This window comes from Geotrypetes seraphini, chromosome 11, assembly GCF_902459505.1.
Source record: "Geotrypetes seraphini chromosome 11, aGeoSer1.1, whole genome shotgun sequence".
NCBI lineage: Eukaryota > Metazoa > Chordata > Amphibia > Gymnophiona > Dermophiidae > Geotrypetes > Geotrypetes seraphini.
This window is the reverse complement of record NC_047094.1, coordinates 100862422-100880405: the sequence shown is the minus strand read 5'-3', so window position 1 is coordinate 100880405 and position 17984 is coordinate 100862422.

The window sequence follows — 17984 nt, the reverse complement described above, 5'->3', positions numbered from 1 at the left end:
CCCAGAAATAGCTAAGAAGAAAAAATTAAAAAATTTAAATTGAATCAGGTTGGGCAGACTGGATGGACCATTCGGGTCTTTATCTGCCGTCATCCACTATGTTACTATGTTAATGTCCTGTCCAGAAAGGTTTTATAACGACAGGGAAGATGAACATACCGGAGTTTCTTGTGCATTTATTTGACTTGGCTAATTTCAGATAACATACCAGATAAGAAGGCAATAAACCAAAGAGTGCCTCTTAACAAATGCACCCAAATTTAAAAATCACTCTGGTCTCAAATGGAAGCCAATGCAATCTAGTATAAAAAGAATTTACGTGGTCATATTTCTTTAGACCAAAAATCAGACGGACAGCGGCACTTTGAACCAATCGAAGTCTTAATGAAGTCTTTTTTTTGTTAACCCTAGATAGATGATGTTACAATAATCCAGGGTAGACAGTATGGTAGACTGCTGTTCAATATAGCACTGTTCAGAATACAGAGGAAAAATTCAGTGCATGTGTGCACGGAATAAAATCCTTTGGAATATTCTGATTGCCATAAGATATGATGGCTACATTAGAGCAGGCTTGAAAAAGTGGCTGCTGGGAGGTATAGTATATATGTGATAATGAATAATGGAATGTGTTTGCCTGGATTACTCAAAAGTACTCTTAATAGATGAGTTTAAGACAGCAATCTGCTTTAGAATTGAAACAGTAATTATGTTTGAAATCACGTACAGGACATGCTGTCCTATCGAGGCAGCAGAAAATTGGGAACAAATTTGTCTCTGAGGTTATGAAAGTTTTGCACATATAATCCAGTCTGAGACTGGAAGATGTGCAAACACTTACCTGTCAATATTCAAAGTCATATATCAACGTAACGCCCATCATTATCTGATAAGCAACTTAGATGTTCAGTGGCACTATCCAGACAGTGTCACTGAATAGCCTTACCCACTAGGGCAGTCCAGAAGCAGATGAATGCTAATGGAGGTTAAAGAAGTCATTTATCTCATTTTTGTTATTTTTATATTATGTGCTATTTAATTGTGTATTTCTGATACTATGAGGCTCATTTTTAAAAAAGATAGATTTCCAAAAGACATCATAAACCGGCACTTTGACGTCTTACTGGTCAAAAGGCCCAGATTTTGTATAAGACGCCTTTGACGGGCATCCTATACAGAATCGGGCTTACACCCGACCCAAAATAAACCTAATTCTGTAACTGACGTCCATGTTACAAGCGCCAGTTACAGAACAGGATTACTGTAGATGCGGCCGCTACACTTATCACGGTAAGGGATCTCCCTGCCGTGATAAGTATAGCAGCTGCCAGTCCCCCCCCCCAAAAAAAATGATCGCAGCAGGAGGGAGTCCAAACCTTCCTGCCGGTAGAGTAGGCCCCCACCCTCGACAATCGCCAGCAGGAGGGTGCCAAACCCCTCCTGCCAGTAGTCCCCCCCCCCCCCCCGATGATCTCCGGCAGGAAGATGCTCAACCCCTCCTGCTGGAAGATGACCCCCCTCCTCCGTACTCCCACGGACTCCTCCACTAACACAACCCCTTCCGGACCCCTCCAACCTTAAAAAATTGGCCAGCCAGTCTTCCCACCGTCCGTCCAGCAGGCCCGCTTCCATCGAAATGAGGCAGGCCTGCCCCTCTCCGGCCCATCCCACAGCATCCTAAGGTCTGATTGTCCCAGGCGCCTAAGGCCCCTCCTATGGGCAATCATCGGGGAGGCCTACCGGCAGTAAGGGTTGACACCCTCCTACTGGCGATCGTCGGGGGGTGGGGGGCCTACCGGCAGGAGGGGTTGGGCACCCTCCTGCCGGCAATCATTCGGTGGGAGACTGGCGGCTGCAGTTGCAGCCGCTATACTAATCGCGGCAGGGAGATCCCTTGCCGTGATAAGTATAGTGGCCACGTCTACTTACAATGTAGACCAGCATAAATAAAACAAACTAAAGTAAAAACAAGTGAAATAATAAAAACAAGTGAAATAATAAATAAATTCCAGACAGGCAAAGTGATGGAGCCAGTAAGATAAAACTCAAATGTAGGTCAACCAGGCTCTCTGACCTCAATGCCGGAATAGCATGGCAGGTAACTTTTGCACAATGGATTAGGACCGTTCTCACACAGTTTCCAGTGATCACCGCAGGGCCTTTCAGCTCAGAGGCAGGACTGCGCCTTCAGCCGCGTATTTTGGGTGCCTTCAAAGGCCGCCCTCTCCGTCAATGCACAGCTTCCAAGCTCTCTCTGATGTGCCACCCTCTTTCTGACAAGCCGCCTGCAGGGAAAAACGATCCCCTGCCATCACCACTTTCCATTGCACTGCGCCACAGCATATTATCAAGAAGAGGAGCGCAATCCTTCGGCGACATCACAGCGGCTGAAACAACTGTGTCCCGGATACAAAAGGCTGGTAGGATGCCAACTACCATTGCAGTATAATCTCGTTATAAGGGACTTGCTTATAACGGAACCTCGCCTATAGTGGACAAGGTCCGCTGGTCCCGGCCGAACACCATTATAAACATACAGAAAATCATCGGATATAGCGGACTCGCATATAACTGACTTTCGGATATAACTGACATCCAATTTGGACCCCAGAGCCGCTTTTAGCTGTAGTTTTCTTCGGCTATAACGGACATGCAGGCTCCGCCTACAAGGCACGTGGCATGCCAGTGATATAGTATCAAAATGCAGCCCAGAAGAAAATGACAGTATTTTTCTTTCCAGTACAGTACGACATAATGCTTTAGAACACAGTTCCTCAACCGCTGGTCCGCAGAAAATTTCTGCCGGTCCGCACAGGGCCGGCAAGATCAAGTCGGCAGTTAAATTTCCTGCCGACTGCGGTTCCTGCTCACTAATGTTCCTCCCAGCCTCAGGCGATTAAGACAGTCTGCCGACGTCGGGGCCTTCCCTCTCTGAGTCTCGCCTGTTCGGAAACAGGAAGTTGAAACAAAATAGACGGGACTCAGAGAGTGAAGGTCCCAATGTGGCAGCCTGTCTTGATCGCCGCCCCTGCCGAGTTACTGAAGAGGGCCGCGGAGAGAGCGGCAGATTCAGGTGCAGGTGGAGGGAGATGGTCAGCGTGTGCGAGCAAGATCCTGGGGAGCCTTCACAGTGACTTCCTCCCCTCCCACCAGCTCTTCTACTTGCCAGGGCAGTGATTTACCGGCAACTTCCTGCAGGCAAGTACTGAGAGCTGCTGGAAGGGGAGACAGCCACTGTAGGAGGCAGGGAAGCTGCTGGATAAAGGGAGAGTTGTTACTGGACTTGGAGAGAGTTAGAAGGAGAGATGCTGCTGGGAGGGGAGGAGGGAAAGGGATGGGAAGAGAAGAGAGTTAATGTTGGATAGAGGGAGGAGGGAAGGGAGAAGGAGAGATGCTGCTGGAAGGGGAGGAGGGAAAGGGATGGGAAGAGAGTTGGATAGTTAATGTTGGTTAGAGGGAGGAGGGAAGGGAGAAGAGGAGATGCTGCTGGGAGGGGAGGAGGGAAAGGGATGGGAAGAGAGTTAATGTTGGATAGAGGTAGGAGGAAAGGGAGAAGGAAAAAAAGGAAGGAGGGAAGGGAGAAAGAAAAAAGGAAGGAAACAGCTGGCAGGGAGATTACAGGAGGGGAAGGGGGTCAGGGTGGAATGGAGAGATCAGATAAGGGAAAGGGGAGAGAGAGGAATGAGAAAGTAAAGAGACATTGATGCTGGAAAGGGGGGCAGCAGAGAAATGAAAGAGGGATAAAGATGCTAGATCTGGTGTAGGAGAGATAAAAATGAAGAAGGCAGTGAAGCTGGAATGAATGATGTCAAAAAGGAGAGGAGGAACAGGCTGGATGGACAGGGAAGAGGGGCATAGAAAGAAGTCAGATACATATGGAAGGGGGAGAGGGCAGACATTGGATGGAATGGGCAGATGCTGGAAGGAAAAGAGTGAAAAGAAGATGAAAGCAGAAACCAGAGACAACAAAAGGTAGAAAAAAAATAATTTTATTTCTATTTTGTCATTAGAATATATCAGATTTGAAATATATATCCTGCTAGAGACATAACTGGAGACTGCAGTATTCTGTTAGCATGATATTTCTATGTAGCATTCTATAATAACTTGACTTGTTTTGTGTTTTTGATAGTAGAGAGGATATATGTGAAGAGGAGGGGAGACAGGGGTTTTGTTGGTCCGTGCTCTGTATATTTGTATTTATAAAATCATAATTGTTCAAAATATTGTTTCTTTATATACTTTAATAAAATACGTTCAATATAAAATCATAATTGCGGCTTGTGCAGATGGGATCAGATGGTTTGCGGGGACCGAGCTCACGGAGATGGGGCGTAAACGGGGTTTTTAAATTTTAGTCCTAGTAGTTTGCCGGTCCACAAAATAATTCTTTTATTTCTGCCGGTCCACGGGTGTAAAAAGGTTGAAGAACACTGCTTTAGAACATCTTTTAGTGTTCTGGTATGGAACGAAATGATTGCAAAACCAATGTTTTGCTGAGTTTTGTTCTTGATGTTGCTGGTATGGTTGTGCAGTGACTGTTGTTCATTGACTGAACGTTGTTTCAAGCTGACCTAAATAAAGTTTTTAAAAAAAATGCAACTCTGAATATAACAGATTCTGGATATAACGGACCATTTTCCAGGTCCCTTGAAGTCCGTTATAACGAGATTATACTGTATAACCACTAGGCCATGGAACTAACAGTCGGACTCAGGGAAATAGAGCACAGAGCACTGATTTAATTTGTATATAAGGATTTCTATGCCTATGAGGTTTACCCTGCTATACCTGTCACCTGTCTCTGTAGGGCAGAGGTTGGGATCTGAGGCCTTTTCCGCCTCATCTTTCATTTTATTGGTTGCTCTGCTTCTCTGGGCACTTGTAATGGCCCTGTTTTAGTGTTTGTGATACACGTTTGCACCTGTTTTGTTTCTGTTCATAAGTAGAAATGTGTTTGGTTATTACATATCTGTCTCTATGACAGCTGCAGATACTATGGCCAGTCCTAATGGAGCTGCTCCCGGTGCAGATGATCGAGGCAAACAGCGTGCAAGAATTTAAGAGCAAATGGGATGCCCATGTGGGATCCCTTAGAGGGTTAAGCCAAGGGAACCTGTCACCGGGAGTGGGATCCCTAGGATAGTAGACTTGGGGGTGGGTCAGTAGAGTGGGCAGACCTGATGGGCTATGGCCCTTATCTGCCGTCATCTTCTATGTTTCTATGTCTCTGGAGTAGTTTGGTGGGCAGTGCATTAGACTGCAGAGAAGGGGGGGGGGGGACCCAGGAACATATGCCACCCTAACTTCTGGTGGAAAGTGTGAGCCCACTTTACTGCCATATAAGCTATTGGGGTAGTAGACAGGTGGCACAGTAAGTTTTGGAGGGCTCACCATATAATGTATGGGAGTTATGGTGAGATGTGCACCTGGCACCCCTAATATGAAGTTCACAGTAGTGCTTCCTAGGGTGCTCTGTTGACATGTCTGTGTAGCTAGTCTGTATAGCTGGCCCCTCTTACTTGCAAGTGGCTTGTTTTTGATTTTTTTTCTTTAGAGGGGGGTTCAACAATGGCAAAAAAATTTAGACATTTAGCTTGACAAAACATCCAGCCATTTTTGAAAAAAAATAAGACATCTCAGTGAGTTCTAAAAATGGACACGTTCTCCACCCAATTTTGGGATGTTTTTCTCAAAACATTCAAAGTCAAGCTTAGATGTCCTATCAAAAATGCCCTTCCACGTCATCTTAATCATAATCTTATAATTTATACACACTGTAATTTACATGCATACGTATCTGCAACACTTCGGCACTAACACTCACCACCAGCTCTATGGCTGGTTTAAGTGTTTGTATCTAAATGCAAGCAGTGTCTCACTTCCGGCTCACCACACAATTGTTTCCCACGTACTCACCTTAATAGGACCCCCAGGGACCCCTGAAGAAGACTTTTTGTCAAAACGCGGACCGTGTTGGGTCCGGTATCCCTAGCGGACTAGGTCCTTTAAGGCTCTTATGTGGATGATTTACTTTTATGTGGATGGAGTTATTTTATGTGGATGATTTCAGTGTACCTTTGGAACTTTGACACTTTCAAATAAAGTCCATTTAGGAACATCGTCACTCCACAGAGTTTTTTTTTGTTTTCTCTGTATCTAAATGTTAAGCATAAATATACTCTGTTAGGTTAGTATTTTATAAAAGAAAGTAGGTCCCCAAGTTCAGGGCCTTAGCAAGGTATTTGGACAGTGCAGCTGCACAGGGTGCAATAGAGGCAGGGGAACTAAAACAACACTCCCTTCGTGGGTTTAGGCTGCAACAGAGTGTCTCTCTGCCCCTTCCTTCCAGCACACAGTGCGGAATCTCTACCCCAGAATCCACCTTTTTTCAAACCTTCCATTTGAGGGTTAAAGATCATGCTTAGCAAGCATAACAATGCTCTGTGGAGTAGAGTTACCAGATGGCCGGATATACCCAGACATGTCCATTTTGCCCCGGTTTTGAAAAACTTCCGGCTCGGGACCATATTGGGAGGGCATTTGTGCATGTCCTCCCAACATGGCTCCGAGCACGGGAACAGGTTGAGGGGGACGACACTGGGGTTGCGAGGCTGGGGCAGAATGGAGTGGAGCAGGGCGGGGTTGGGTGGAACTGGGAGGGCCTGGGGGCGGGCCATGGGTCCAGATTATACAGTAATAAAATCTGGTAACCCTACTACGGAGCCTTCCGCTCAAGCGTGTGCAGGCACTGACTACATAGCAACAGGAAGAGGAAGTACGCGTTAAAGGGGGTATGCACTGCAGCAGGAAGCCCCATGAAGCCTTGCTGTGCTCGCTAAACCTGATCTTTAACTCATAAATGGAAGGTTTGAGGAGAGGTGCATTCTAGGGGGAGGAACGGTAGGAAAGGAACAGACAGAGATGCTGCATTGTATGTCTGGGTGAGGCATGAAGGAAGCAGAGAGGTACTCTGGGGGGGGGGGGGGGGGATTACGCAATGGTGTGCAATTGCACGGGGCGCAGTTATAGCTTACTAGGGCTCTGCCCTAGTTCCTTGTTAGAATCAGCTCCTAAAAGCGCCCAATTATAGAACTGCCCTGTCTATATTAAAGAAAATACACTCCAAATAAAATGTAGCTTTAACAAATGGAAAATTACACAGAGAATAAGATTGAAAGGAGCAACACCACAGAGCTCCTGAATGCTACATGCAAACCAGTGAATCCTCTTCATTCTGGCCTTTTGTTCACCCCGTCTTCTGTTGCTTTCCCCCTCCCCCTCCTTAAACACATTACATGCTAAGAGAGCACAGTAGCCCGGGGAGATGATATTTTGCCATCGTCTGTGCTATTAATGCAGTTAAAAACTCCTCAGACTGGAAAAATCAGACAGGAGCATCTTCCAGGTTCGCATGTGCCAGTTCCATCTGTTAAATCATTAAAGGCTAGGCTTGGCAGACTGGCTAGAGAAACACACATTTGTTTTCACTAGAGATATGAATAGTAAACGCACAGTCCCTATAAGCATCTTTAGGGGTTTTTCAATAACTTTTTTATTTGAAAACCAACCCATAGGAAACAAAAAATAATTGGAGAAGATACCATCTAACGTGATATAGAGGACAAAACTTCTAATTAAATTAAACGGTAGGCTGAATTTCGCTGCTGGGGTAACAAGGATGGCTTGCAGCCAATGCAGCCGGCTTTATACAGTAATTTGCTTTTTTTTTTTGTACCCTGTATCTTTACACATTGCACACAATGCTAGGCTTTTAATGTAGATTCTTAACAAAATCCGGATATTTAAATTTGATGGTATGACACAATTAACCTGTATTAGAAAAAAAGAACAGAAGGCTTAAACTAAATTGGCAGTGGTGGAGATGGTTAGTGGTCAATACAGAAGGATCGCAAACCTAGTCCTGGGGGGCACCCCAGCCAGTCAAGTTTTCAAGATATCCACAATGAATATGCACGAGAGAGATTTGCATACTATGGAAGCACTGCAGACAAATCTCTCTCGTGCATATTCATTGTGGCTATCTTGAAACCCTGACTGGATTGGGCGCCTCCAGGACTTGGTTTGGGAGCCACTGGGCCAATATGTTTATTCAGTGCTACTGACAATCCTGCTTATGCTATAACTCAGCACCTACAGTTTGGCGCCAATTGTATGTGTATGGCAGTGGCGTAGTTACGGGTGGGTAGAGGGCCACTGCCCTCCCCCTCTCTCCTCTGTGGCATCCCAGGATCTGCCCTATCTCTCAACCCCATCCCTACCCATGGTGAGTCCCCCCCAAACCCATTACACCTACCTGTCTACAACTCCAATAGCCCTTATGGTTTCAAGTGGCACCTATAGGGCAGTAGAGTGGGATTTTAGGGGGGTTTGGTGGGCTCACATTTTCAGTAAAATGTGGGGGGTTACAACCCCCCAAACCCCCATAACGCCAGCGCGATGTCTATTAAGTAAACTGGGGGGGTTCCCCAACAAAACCCCCCGTCGGAGCCCCTAAAAACTGTAATTTTGTGCGGTGCGCGCCTCCGCGCTGCGCTCAATTGTCGGCGCGCGCTTTTGTCTTTCACGCCGTTGTCTATGAACCGACTTAGGGCGGCGATCTAAAACAGGCATAAGTGCCCAAAAGGTATCCAAAGTGACCAGATAACCACTGCAGGGACAAACCCCCCACCCCCCCCACAACGCGGCACGATATCTATTAAGTAAAGTGGGGGGGCTCACCCCCACGCCCCCCCGTCGGAGCCCTAAAAACAGTAATTTAGAACGGCGCGCGCCTCCGCGCTGCGCTCAATTGTCTGGGCGCGCCTTTGTCCCGGCGCGCTTTTGACCTGACACCCCCTAAGTCATAACATATAAGTTCCATTTAAGCAGTCTTGTCAAACCTTCGATTATTCCTGCAGGACTAAGTCTAGGTTGGCCCACATCCCGCACTAACCACTCCTACAAAAATGCCCCTTTCTGCTCTGGGCGCACAGCGAAATTCAGAGGCCTAAAGTCTCTGGATATGTTTAAAACCCAGTTATGATTATCGGCACTTGGATGGCCTGTCTTTTAGATCGTCTAAGTCAAGGGTGTCAAAGTCCCTCCTCGAGGGCCGCAATCCAGTCGGGTTTTCAGGATTTCCCCCAATGACTAAGCGTGAGATCTACTGGCATACAATGAAAGCAGTGCATGCAAATAGATCTCACGCGTTTCATTGGGGGAAATCCTGAAAACCCGACTGGATTGCGGCCCTCGAGGAGGGACTTTGACACCCCTGGTCTAAGTGCTGGCTTGGCCGGATTTCCAGACGTATTTTTGTTTGATTAGGAGCCCCATAGCATTAGCTGCACCACAATATCTGTCATATTAACAGTTAATATGCAATGACTTCCTATGCATCAGCCGTAAGGCACAATCCCGACCCATTATCTATCCCATTCCATGTTAGTGCATGGTAATTTCTAAAATAATAGCTAATAGTTAAGGCCACGTTAACTGTTAGCACAGCACTGCATTAGCAAAAGCGGTTTTTAGTACAGGCCAGCGCACTGAATACTCTGCGCTGCTCCCAGCACTAATAGAGTTCCTATGAGCATCGGAAGCAGCGCAGAGCATTCAGCTCGCCGGCCTACACAAAAACCACTTCCGTGGTTTTGTAAAATTGGGAGGGGGATAGGTGTTAAGCATGTTAATTGCGACTTAGTAAATACCAGTAGGTCCCCAAATAGGGTCATTGATTCCTCACTTATTAGCAGATACACTTCTCCCTCGTTATTTGTGGGGGATAGGGGCAGAGCCGGACCGCGAATGGTGAAAAACCACGAATAACCGGCTCTGACCCACCCCCGCCTCCCTTCCGCCTTCCCCTGGCATCCCGGCCTTACCTGGTGGTCTAGCTGGTTTTTGGGGCAGGAGCGATCTTCCTACGCTCCTGCCCCGTGCAGATAGCCATTAAGAAATGGCTGTGGGGAATTCCCGTAGTCTCTGCAGAAAAAATTCTCCCATTAAGATCTGCTGAATACTTCTAAGGGTCTCAACCAGAATACTTCTGAGGACAGGATGCTAGGTGTGATGAACCATTGGTCTGCTAAGGGGTCTCAAAGTCCCTCCTCGAGGGCCACAATCCAGTTGGGTTTTCAGGATTTCCCCAATGAATATGCATGAGATCTATGTGAATGCACTGCTTTAAATGCATATTCATTGGGGAAATCCTGAAAACCCAACTGGATTGTGGCCCTCAAGGAGGGACTTTGAGATCCCTCTGACCCAATATGGTATTTTTTTTTTTTTTACTTTATTTAGTTTTTAATGCCAACAAAAATGCAATACAATTTACATGCAAATAATAATAATCAAATAAGCACTTATAAACAATCAGAATCTATACAAAAGATAAAAATTCCCTCCCCCATCCAACATTAACATCAGGAATAATACCAAAACAAAAGATATACCCCCCTCCCGCTCTCACCCCCCCCTGGATGTGTGGGTGCAATACAATGGAAAATAAAGATAAAGGTATTTCTTATGTGTAAGCTGACCTTTTCAGTCACCTCAAAAAACAAGGGAAAATGGAGAAATCTCTTCATCTTAAGGTTCTGTCTTAGACAGGGAGAAGACCTTTGGAAAAACATAGACAGTGTAAAGGGGTTGGTCACATGGGTCACGGCCCAATATTTTTGTGCCCCTTTTGAAAACAGGACCCTCAACATAAGAACATAAGCAGTGCCTCTGCTGAGTCAGATCAGAGGTCCATCAAGCCCAGCAGTCTGCTCATGCAGCGGCCCATCAGGTCCAGGACCTGTATAGTAACCCTCTATCTATACCCTTCTATCCCCTTTTCCTTCAGAAAATTGTCCAATTCCTTCTTGAACTCCAATACCTATCGCGTCCTCTGGAAGCGCATTCCAGGTGTCCACCACCCGTTGGGTGAAGAAGAACTTCCTAGCATTGGTTCTGAATCTGTCCCCTTTTAATTTTTCCGAATGCCTTCTCGTTCTTGTAGTTTTTGAAAGTTTGAAGAATCTGTCTCTCTCCACACTCTCTATACCCTTCATGATATTGTAAGTCTCTATCATATCCCCTCTAATTCTCCGCTTCTCCAGGGAAAAAAGCCCCAGTTTCTCCAATCTTTCAGCGTATGAAAGGTTTTCCATACCTTTTATCAAACGTGTCGCTTTCTTCTGAACCCTCTCGAGTATCGCCATATCTTTCTTTAGGTACGGTGACCAATATTGGGCGCAGTAGTCCAGATGCGGGTGCACCATTGCCTGATACAATGGCAGGATAACTTCTTTCGTTCTGGTTGTAATACCCTTCTTGATTATACCTAGCATTCTATTCGCTTTCTTAGCAGCCGCTGCGCACTGTGCCGACGGCTTCATTGTCTTGTCCACTATTACCCCCAAGTCCCTTTCTTGGGTACTCTCACTCAATGACAGCCCTCCCATCGTGTAGCTGTACCTCGGGTTTCTGTTTCCTACATGCAAGACTTTACATTTTTCTACATTAAACTTCATCTGCCATCTCGTCACCTACTCCCCTAGTTTGTTCAGGTCCCTTTGTAAATCTTCGTAGTCTTCTTTAGTCCTAACCCCATTAAATAGTTTGGTGTCGTCTGCGAATTTTATTACTTCACACTTCGTCCCTGTTTCTAGATCATTTATAAATACATTGAATAGCAGCGGTCCAAGCACTGACCCCTGCTGAACTCCACTCGTGACCCTCCTCCAGTCCGAGTAGTGGCCCTTCACTACTACCCTCTGCTTCCTACCTGCCAACCAATTCCTGATCCATCTGTGTACGTCTCCTTCCACCCCATGGTTCTTCAGTTTCCGAAATAGGCATTCATGGGGTACCTTGTCAAAAGCTTTTTGGAAGTCTAAGTATATGATGTCTACGGGGCACCCTTTGTCCATCCGTTTGTTAATTCCTTCGAAGAAGTGTAATAAGTTCGTCAGGCACGATCTTCCCTTGCAGAAGCCATGTTGGCTTGTTATCATAAGTTTGTTCCTTTCTAGATGCTACTCGATGCTATCTTTTGACAATGCTTCTGCCATTTTCCCCGGAACCAAGGTCAGACTTACCGGTCTGTAGTTCCCCGTGTCACCTCTTGATCCCTTTTTAAAGATGGGCGTAACATTGGCTATTTTCCAATCCTCCGGGATCACGCCTGTTTTCAAGACCTAATTTGCCAAAGTAGTTTTCCTAGGCTTTGAAAAATCCTCTGGAAATTTATCCTAAAAAAAAATCTATGGCTATAGGTAGAATTTCAGGTGTACCGTATTATAATAATGTAAAGAAAGCAGGGAAATCAACCAAAGCTAACATGTTGCTGATACCTTACCCTTGAAAACAACTCATTTTCAAAGTGTTCATTTTATAAACATGCAAGGTCGCGTACTTGAGCTTCAAAAATCCAAAAGAACGGAATCGTTTAGGGGGCAAAGTACTTCTGTGTACAAAAGAACAGCAGGACTTAGGGGTGATTGTGTCTGACAATCTTAAAGTTACAATGAACAGATAGAAAAGGTGACAGCCAAAGCCAGAAAGATTCTCAGGTGTATAGGGAGAGGAATGGTCAGTAGGATAAAGGAGGCAATATTGCTGTTGTATAAGTCTCTGGTGAGGTCCCATTTAGAGTTGAGAAGTGGCCTAGTGGCCTAAGGGGGCTATTTCAGCCCCTTTAGGTTGCTTCTAGAGGAGGGGCCTTAGGCGCCTGACTCAATCAGGACCTTAGACCCCTTCCTTTCTGAAGAGGCGGTCCTTCAAGGCAGAAGGGAATGGGCATCCCTCTTGCCTGATTTTCGATAAAAGGTATGGGGGCAATGTCAGGGGTGGAGGGTTCTCGAGTTGGGGGGGTCTGATACGAACCTCCCAAGCCCACTAGACCACCAGGATTTTGTGGGAGGGGGAGGGGTTATCGGAAGGCAGGGGCACTTGGTGTTGGGAATATCAGTGGGGTCCCGATTTTGATAGCTGGGGAGGGGGGTGCATGCATCGGAGGGATGCAGAAGTGCGCCTCTGCACCAGGCACCTCCTACCCTTGCTACGCAACTGTTAAGGCCCAATATTCAGTTGCTAATCTTCAACCTTAAAATTCATTGCTGAGCCAATCCAGCCTTTGGCATTGAATTGCCAGGTACAGAAATCCAGCTTTACCTGTGATTATATTTAACTAGTTAAGTGTCAAATATCACATCTGCTGGTTAAGTGCTGACTGCAGCCCCAAAATGGAAAAATTATGTTCTTACCTGTTAATTTTCTTTCCTTTAGACGCAGCAGATGAATCTAGAGACCAATGGGATAGCACACATCTACCAGCAGGCGGAGATAGAGAAACTGATTAACAGGTGGTCCTATTGGCTGGCACTCCTCCTGTATCTTCAGTATGCTCTATCTCCCAGCAGGTGATGGTCGCTAGTCAACTAGCTCCTGAATTCTGGCTGTGACTGGATAGTTATTTTCTCCTGTTGAGGTTTCTCTTCAGTGAGATGGCAATTTTATTTCTCCTATTGAGTTTTCTCTTCAGTGAGACAGGAGTGTCCGGCTGAATGGTGCCAGCTTTAGGGGTTACACCTGGGCCCCCCCAGGTCCCTGCCTCACCCTCCCTCCATTGCTAGAGGGTCTGACTGGGTCTCAGTTTTTTTCTTCTTTCCCTTCTCTGTTTAAAAAAAAAAAAAAAAGGGAGACCACAGTTGTTACATTCTGCCCTGTTAGTGCTGCACAACCTGCTCTTACTGGCTTCAACCGGCCCTAACAACAAGCTTGTGAGTATGTATGTGTTTTTTACTGTTGTTTGAACTTCAGGTTCTGTTTGGGAGTCTTAGTACTGTGGGTTCGGTCAACGTACATTTAAGGAATGGATATTTTGTTGAGGCTAAGTTTTATGACTAGAAATGCGTTGAGGGAGCACTTGGTTTCCTTGTTGGTTACAGCGCGGCAGTAGCGGTGCGATTTCATGCTCGCACTTGTTCTCCTCGTTGGGTTTCAGTGTAGCAGTAGTAGTCCTGTTTATTCCGAGGCTCTCTTTCGTTGGTGTTTGTCACGGCCATGTGCAGCTGATTGTGCAGGTGCCGGTTTATAGCAGCACGCATGAGATGGGACATGTTTTTTCCGGCGCTGTGGGAAGCACCGCACCGTTCTTCTAGTTATTCCCCGAGTCTGATTTTCTTTCTATGCAGGCCGCGGCAGGGTAAATTTTGCGGGGCTTGAATCCGACTATGTTTCTAGGAGTGTTGATGCAGTGGCCATGTGTCGGCGAGAATCAGGCGTGCGCTTGGGTCTCTGGATTCATCTGCTGCTGTTGCTAAGGAAAGCAAGTTTCAGCTTGGGTACTTACCAGGCATTTTCAGTGGCATTATCCTCTCCTCGCCATTTAAATAATTTTAAATATAGGGTCCTCAGGGCCCACAATTCAGACAGCAGCAATCAGTGTTTTTTGGCCACCATTGGCATTATCCACAGAAATTCAATGCCCGACCATGACCAGACTCCAACATAACTCTAATGCTACTCAGATGCTCATAGGAATTCTATGAACGTTGGAGCACAAACCTCTACTGCGGCTTATTAAAAGGGGACCTAAGTGTGATATTCAGCACTTAACTGACTGTAGTGAACTACATAGAGATAGGACTTAATTTTATGCATTCCTATTTATGTGGTTACCGAGGCCAGTTATGTGCTGACTCTGCCTTTGGAACACCCCCAAAATAATCAATTTCAAATTGGAATCTGACTCAACATTTTCAGCAGCACTTTTCTACTGATGAATTAACATCGAACAAGCAATTTAATTGGCCAGGGGCCACTTTTGGCCTTTTAAATCGCTCTGAATATCAACCCCCTAGATGTTCCCAGAAGCCGTTGTAAATCTCAATATTTAGAATGGTCAGCAAGCAGAATAGCCTGGAATAGACTACCTGAGTACATGCATCATGCCCCTTTCCTATGTTCAAAAGTAGGCTGAAAACCCACCTTTTTGAGATAGCCTTCAACTCATAAACCATGCTCACCACCCTAGCCAGCAGTTTAACCAACCCTGGCATCCTGTTTGTCTGTCGTGATTGTTTAGATTGCAAATTCACTCAAGTGGAGATTGTCTCCTTCACGGCTCTGTGCGCGTCTGGTAGCATTCTGGAGATGGTTAATATTAGTGGTAGTAGTAATAAAAGCCCACTTTTTGACGCTGTTTTTAAGTCCTAACGCCAGCCTTCTTGTGAAGCACCTATATCTGTTTGTCATTCAAGTTTCAAGTTTATTAAGATTTGTTATCTAAGCAAAATATCATATATTTCAATGCGTATAACAATATAACATTCTCTCTTTAATCCCCTACCTGAGCAGCGTGTATAGATTCACCCTTTTTGTCATGTCTATCTCCCATAATTAGATTGTAAGCTCTTTTGAGCAGGGACCGTTTCTTGCATGTTTAAAGTACAGTGTCGAGTGCATCTGGTAACACGATAAAAATTATAAGTAATAGTAGTAGAAACATAAATACAAATACATATTTTGGTCCCACCTTAGTCCTTGCCTAACCCAAGCCACACCCTTTTCTCACAATTTTCACATATAAAACCCAGCTTTCTAAACTCAGTATTTCTCTGTTTATTTGATATGTACATGTAAATGCCAGTTATTTACATTACATTACATTAGTGATTTCTATTCCGCCTGTGCCTTGCGGTTCTAGGCGGATTACAAATTATAAGAGATCTGGACATTACCGAGAGAATTGCGTAACAACGATTATCTAGAGAAATTACATAACAGTGATTCATGTACTTTACATGGTGTGGTAGAGGATTCAATTGTAAGAATTACATAGCAGAGAATCAAGTGATAACAGGATACAGTAGAGAATATCAGTATATACGGGTTACAGACTAGAAGTTACCTAATAATGACGTAAGAAGTTTGTTGGATAGTGAGGTAAATGCTTATATAGGAGTCAGAATATGTTTGGAAGGACAGGTTCTAGGAGAAGACTAATGTGTTATTCAATAGAGGGAGAGCTTGTGCGAAAGGGGAGAATATTAGTTGGTAAGGACGTGTTTTTTGAATAGAAATGTTTTGATTTCTCTTCGAAACACTTTGATGTCTGTTGTGTTGATCATTAGTTTGGTGATGGTGGGGTCAATTTTCGCTGCCTGTGTCGCTAGAAGGCTGTCGTATAGTTTCTTACGTCGGGTTCCATTATGAGGGGGGAAGGTGAATAGGTTTTGAGTTCTTCTTGATCTGGATGAGTGGTAGCGGTATAGGCGGTTGTTTAGGTAACAGGGGGCAGTTCCATGGGTTACTTTAAATAGTAGACAATAGAACTTGAATTGAGTTCTTGCTTTTATCGGAAGCCAGTGAGAGTCTACATAGGCGGGAGTGATGTGGTCAAATTTGCTGAGACAGTAGATGAGTCTGATGGCTGTGTTCTGAACGGTCTGTAGTTGTTTTATCATGTTGTTTGGGCATGGTAGGTAGAGGCTGTTGCAGTAATCCAAGGTACTGAGTGTGAGGGATTGTACAATGATCTTGTAGTGTTCTTTGATAAAGAACTTTCTTATTTTTCTTAGGTTTCGCATGGTGAAGAATGCCTTCTGTATGACTTTGTGTATCTGTGTCTGCAGAGTGCAGCGTCTGTCTAATTGTATTCCTAGAATTTTGAGAGTGCTCTGTATGGGATATTTGATTGCGTTTACTTCCAGTTCTGTTATAGATGGCTTTTGTTCCTTCTCTAGTAGTAGGAATTTGGTTTTCTCCGCATTCAGTTTCAGCTTATGGTTCATCATCCATTTTTCTACTGTTTCCAGTGTTGTTTTTAGGTGTCCATTGGAGCTGGGGTCTTGGATGTCAAATGGGAGAATGATGGTTATGTCATCTGCGTAGCTGAAAGAAGTTATATTTAGGGCGTCTAGGGCAGTGCCTAAGGAAGCTATGAAGAGGTTGAATAGTATGGGCGATAGTGGGGATCCTTGTGGTACTCCGCAGGGGTTTGTCCAGGGTTCGGATAAAATATCTTTTGACTTAACTCTATATGATCTTGTTTGAAGGAATCCTTGGAACCAGTTGTGAACTTTACCAGTTATTCCTATGGCATCTAGTGTCTGGAGAAGTATTGGATGATCTACTAAGTCAAATGCTGCTGAAAGGTCGAGTTGGATGATTAGTAACTTGTTTCCTTTGCTGAGGGCTATATCAAGTCGGGCTATATCAAGTAAAGATACCAGTAATGTTTCTGTGCTGTGATTAGCTCTGAAACCAGATTGAGTTGGATGCAGAATGGCAAATCATGAAACAGGTTTCTAAAATTACCATGTCTGTCTATTAGCATGGGATAAAATGTTCTAAAACACTTTTAAACTATTTTATTAAAACAAATGTGTCACAAACCCCCCAAAAATGTCCAAACCTCAGGGGAAAAAAAAAAAGCCCAATCAAATAATTTGGCCTTCTGTGCATTCTTAGAGAATATATTACTAAACACAAACAGTTACCTGCCACTATCTGCTACAAATCAGAATCTTGAACAGAGCAGGATTAATCCTGTGTTTGGTCCTAGACTAACAAGCACCGTGGGCCCCTTATTATAAGCATACGAGTACATACATTTTGTAACTGCAGGGGAAAACCTGCAGAGTAAAGCAAAGGCTTCTCCCGAGCATCCCCTATTAATGGAGGGGATGAGCCTGCAGCACTTGGCAGTTTCCACAACGGACCTGGTATTAGACCCAGCTGTTATTTAGGACAGGGGTCTCCAAAGTACGGCCCGCAGGTTACATCCGGCCCACGATATGATTTTATCCGACCCACAGAAGAATTGTGCACAAATGCACCCAGTGGACTTATATTCCAATGAGAATCTGCAAAAAAAACCAAAAAAAAAACCGGGGTGTTGATAAATTTCAAATACACTAATTAAAATTGAGTTCAAAATATACTGATATTCCATATTATGTTAATATTATTCCCAACTTTATTTAATA